General features: G+C 31.2%; 1 long non-coding RNA gene across 1 annotated transcript; it reads left to right on the top strand.

Moving 5' to 3' along the window:
• Positions 1–3,686: 3,686 nt before the first annotated feature.
• Positions 3,687–4,915, top strand: LOC126899277 (uncharacterized). Its single transcript, XR_007702543.1, has 4 exons — positions 3,687–4,007; positions 4,082–4,255; positions 4,324–4,479; positions 4,649–4,915. It is a non-coding gene; the product is annotated as an uncharacterized LOC126899277 (long non-coding RNA).
• The last annotated feature ends 342 nt before the right edge of the window (positions 4,916–5,257 follow it).

Raw genomic sequence — 5,257 nt, 5'->3', positions numbered from 1 at the left:
AAAAATAAGTCTAATATTATTATAATTTAAGTTAGTTTGCCATAGTAATCCGTACTAATATGTTTATATAATATATTATTGTAATATATTTTATAGAGAAATACGTCTAATTTTTTATTAACACAGTACGATCAGTTATATTTTGCGGTTAAACATTACTATATATATTATTGTTCTTTTGTTTTTGTCTTAAAAAGATTAAAGCTGATAGAAGTTTAATTAATAGATCGAGTATTACTGCAGCAACGTATAGTGATTGTCAAATAAAAAGTTTTTCTCCATTTCCGATAAAATAAATTTAATTTACAATCAAAATTTAAAAAAAATAACTTTTAAATAGATTTATCATACCAAATGTTTACAAAATATATGCAATGAAAATTGTATAAAAATTAAAAAAGAAGTGTGTTAAAATATCCCCCATTTTATAAATATATTTAATTATATAAAAAGTGCATAGCTATTTAATTTTTCGTTCGTTCCTTTTTTCATTATCACGGTACACCAATGATTTCAAACAAACATATCAAATTTAATATATACTGCACCGAGTTCCACAAAAGTAAAAAAAAACCAGCACAGTGGGGTCGTAGCATAGTTGGGTCCAGCATAGATGATATCTGACAGTGATTGAAATCACTATTATAAAAAACGCTTCAATGCAAATCTATAGATAATGTTTAATTTAAAAAAAAAATTTGTCAAAAAAGTAGGTCAAGTAAAAGCTGAGAAAATAAATGATAGCTACAAAAAAAACCACATAGTAAAATAATATTAATATGAATTTCATCTCACGAGAGGAGACTACAGTAATGAGATCCTTGATATTTATTGAAGTTATTGAATCTAAATGACATAATAATCAAATGAGTTAAACATTTTTTTCTAACTCAAAAAGAATTAAGAAACAATTCAGTGCCACAGACGTGAACGACCCAAGTGACCTTCTCAGAAACCGTACGTCGCATTCGTCACTTAATAAAAATGGAAATTTAGCTAGTTCAAATTTTAAAGTTATTTTTCTCGACTTCAAAGAAACAAAAAAATTTAAATATGTTTAGCTTTTTATACCATGTCAATTGGATTGATATAATATTTATGAAAATCAGTGTAATCCCCTTATAATAAAATGAAATACAAAACCAAGAATTTTAACACAAAAATAACATATTTTTGAATACAGTAGCTATTTTCACCATGAAGATAAAATAAAATCCGAAATTTTTTTTTTTTAATATTTAAGTATATTACAATAAGCTTTAATTAAGATATATATAAAAGTGTCAGTATTTCCGGAACACTTTAAAAAATTAAGTTGAAAAAGTCAATTTTTTGTGAAAAAGTTGTCATTTTGAATCCCTCCCTGTGGGCAGGAAAAAGGTTCTACTTTCTATATGCATTTTAAAGATTTGAACCCCCCCCCTGTATTAAGGGAAATAGTTCGAACTAAGAAATCAGTATGCCAAATGAAAGATGTATATAAATACTACTATTCACGAAAAAATTGTATTGATCCAAACATTTTTTAAGAAGTTATCGCATTTTAAAGTAAAAAATGTAAAATATAAAATCGAGAATTTTCACACAAAAATAGCATTCGGTAGCCGTTTTCACCGTGAAGACAAAATAAAGTATATTACATTAGCTTTAATTTAAGATATATATAAAAGTGTCAGTATTTCCGGAACACTTTCAAAAATTAAGTTGAAAAAGTCAATTTTTTGTGAAAAAGTTGTCATTTTGAATCCCTCCCTGTGGGCAGGTAAAAGGTACATCTTCTACGCTCACATCAGCATTCAATAACATCCCTCAATCTCCTTTTTGGTCTTCCTCTACCTCTTCTTGCTTCAAAATTCATTTCTATAACAGTTCTTACAGCTTTCCATTCTTCTATCTTCATAACATGACTAAACAATCTAAGTTTATTTTCTGTCATCTTATCCACAATTGACGCAACACCTATACTTCCTCTTATATGCTCGTTCCTTATCCTATCTTTTCTAGTCACTTCACTCATCCAACTAAGCATTATCATCTCTGCTACACTTATTCTCTGCTCTAGTTTCTTATCAACCGCCCAACACTATGAACCATACATCATAGCTGGCCTCACAATTTCATACTAAATTTAAAAACTATAATTAGTATTTATTCATATATTATATTTTAAAACAAAGAACTACTAATCAGGATATAATTAAAGAAATAAGAAATGATGTTGCTTTTGGAATAATCCACCAATTTCTCTAAATGAAACACTATCTACAGATTTACATCGAAGCGTTTCTTATGATAGTGATTTTAATCACTGTCAGATATCATCTATACTTGTCCCATTTATGCCTCGTCCACACTGTGCATCGACCCCACTGTGCTACCGATTTTCTTTATAAAATCGACCGAAAAATCGGGTATGTTTATTTTTCGATATCGATCGACTATGTTTGATAACAAATCAAACAATTTTCGTCGTCTACCTGTCATTATTTTAATTATGGCTGTTGTGGTTAAATATGAGAGTGGTGGTCATTTTAGAGAATATGAGCAATTAATTGCCGTGATCGATGAAAATAGGACGAACACGAGATAAAAGTAAATCGTCGTCCACCTTGAACCATATGAAAAAAAAGCAGGACGAAAAATGATGACAAACTTTCAGTAGTTTGAAAATAGTATAGCCGCCGTCAATCGGCTCGTTGTACTCATTGTACACTCTATGACCAAGACGTGTGCGCATATACAGTGCGTAAATACATTGTATGGGAAAGAAGAAATTTTTTTCTAAAAGTATCGTGTTTTAGATGTAATTTTTTTATACATTTGTATGCTGTTGTTCCACGGATGACGAAATCAAAACGGCTTGATTCAATAAATTTCATCGTCTATCACTACGACTAACCCAACCACAACTATACGAAATCGTCCAACCCGGTAACAGATTTTTCTGTAAAAAAAAAAACGTCCACTTTGTAATATTTTCTATAGTAACGGTGGAAATACGGTGACGTCGATAAAAGATTATCGCATTTCAATGACTCATTCTCTACGAGTAATCGAATAAAATTAAAAAACCGCGTAATTTGTTGTAGACATGTTAAGGTTTCTTTTTTTATTATGTTTTAAATACGCATCGAAGCATTTTATACAGTGATTTTAATTACTGCCAGATTATGTGATGTATAAATGTATAGATTATATATACATATTTATATATAAATATGCGATTTTAATCACTGTACTAATTTAGAAAATGCGCCATAAACTCGCATCGCATTTGTTTTTTAATTTCCAATGAAATCAGCAATAGATTTTATAAAGTAATCAAAATGTAATAACGCGACTCGGATTTATACAATAGAATATTTTTTTTTTATAAAATCAACCGAAACGTTGAATATATTTATATTTCAAAATTAATAGGTTAGAAAAAAAAATCAATTAAAATTGAATTTGTCTACCGGCTGTAATTTCAACCGTACTCATGACGTACATATATCGCGACGGTGATTAAACCGAATATACGAGGAATAAATTGCCCCGTGAAATACAATAGGGCATACATGAGAGTAAATTCGCCTTGAACATGCAAAAATAAAATAACGAAAAATAATGACAAATTAATTTGCAGTCATTGCAAAAAGTACAATAATAATTGACTAGGAATTTATTCATTGCGCTAACGCTTTATAGCCAAGACGTATAAAGTTTGGAAACGAATGGACAAGAAAAAATTATTTTTGTAAAACATAATAGTTTATTCTATAGTAAAATAGAAGACAAATGCGTGTAAAATTTACATATTGGTTAGCGAAAGAAATGTCGAATCGCATATAATAGGAGATTTCGAGTCGATTTTAAACAGTTTAACGGTTTGATTTTTTTAATCTCGGCCGTGCGAAAATTTATCTCGTTCCGCGTGATTTTTATCAATCGAAAAAATGTGTTTCAAAGCGTATTTATTTTTCTGGATTTTCGTTATCACTATATTTCTATGGAATTTACAAAAAGTGAGTTTTCCTCCTACCTATTGTTTATAATAGTTTCGAAAATTAATAGATGGTTTTTTTTTTCTAAATTAAAGGATTATTGTTCGGCTTTACCCAAAGGCACCAGAATGGCCATTCGGTACGACAAATTCGAATGGGTGATAAACGACATTTTCGGACGCGTCAACCAGGTTTACGTCAGTCAGTACAACGGCACCGATTTCGCCAATATAGCCATGACGTTCGATTTCGATTCTGTTTTGCATAGGGTGAGTGTTCCCGCCATGTGTCTCCCCCTCAGACCTTATACGTTTTGATTTCTATTCTCTGATTTCAGCTGACCGTGGACATGATAAGGTGCAAGGAGCACTACATAGACTGTGTGAACTACAGGAGTTTCGAGGTAGAGCGATTCTGCGGAAAAGAAAAAGCCATACTGTTTTTCGCCAAAATCGGCTACGTCAACCGCGAGTTGTTGTGCACGACCGACAAAGTAAGACGATATTACACTGCCGTTGATCCGTTTAGCTAATAGTTTTAAATTAAAATTTGATTAAATCGTTAAGTTAGCTTTGTTTATAATTTTAATTTACTCGTTAATATTAATAATTCCGGCATAACGACGATATTTTGTTTGTTTGTTGCCTCCCCCCCCAATAAAGGGACTGTTGGTGATCAAAAACGCGACTCTGAACGTGGACAACATAGTTGAGGCGTTTGCGCTCGCTCTGGACAAGTGGTGGGAGAGCACGTGGAAATGGGACTGTGTTTTTTTCTCTCGCGACGGACCTTATATCATGCGGTTGACAGGACAGCTCCGATTTCTTCTGTTGAGCGGACGGAGGACTCGTAGACATTAGATAAAAAATGTTATCCATAAATTATTATAGTTATTTGTTTTGTTATATTACTAATGTATTTTTCATTGTTTGCGTAAAAAATAATTTAAAAATTTAATATACAATTTTTTCAGATTGAATGAATACATTTTAAAAGTTTCTTAGTTAAATTTTTTTTTTTCGATTGCTGCCGTTGGCTTTTACGACGTTCGAAGCGTAATCCCATTCTAACCGAAACCAATCCAAATAGAACAACCCGATTCACCGAGGTTTTCGTGAAAAAAATTTAAAAAAAAAATACGAGATATTTATTTCGCCTCTTGTCTACGATGAGTAAACTAGAAGAGTGTCGTCCACACACGCTGTGCAAGCTATATATATATATATATATATATAGCGGTCATTAGACCGCGTTCGAAAAATCCGGAATCC

This window comes from Daktulosphaira vitifoliae, unplaced genomic scaffold (assembly GCF_025091365.1).
Source record: "Daktulosphaira vitifoliae isolate Bord-2020 unplaced genomic scaffold, ASM2509136v1 Scaffold_2, whole genome shotgun sequence".
In the NCBI taxonomy this organism is placed as follows: Eukaryota; Metazoa; Arthropoda; class Insecta; order Hemiptera; family Phylloxeridae; genus Daktulosphaira; species Daktulosphaira vitifoliae.
Note: the sequence above shows the minus strand (reverse complement) of the source record. Positions and strands in the feature narration are given on the sequence as shown.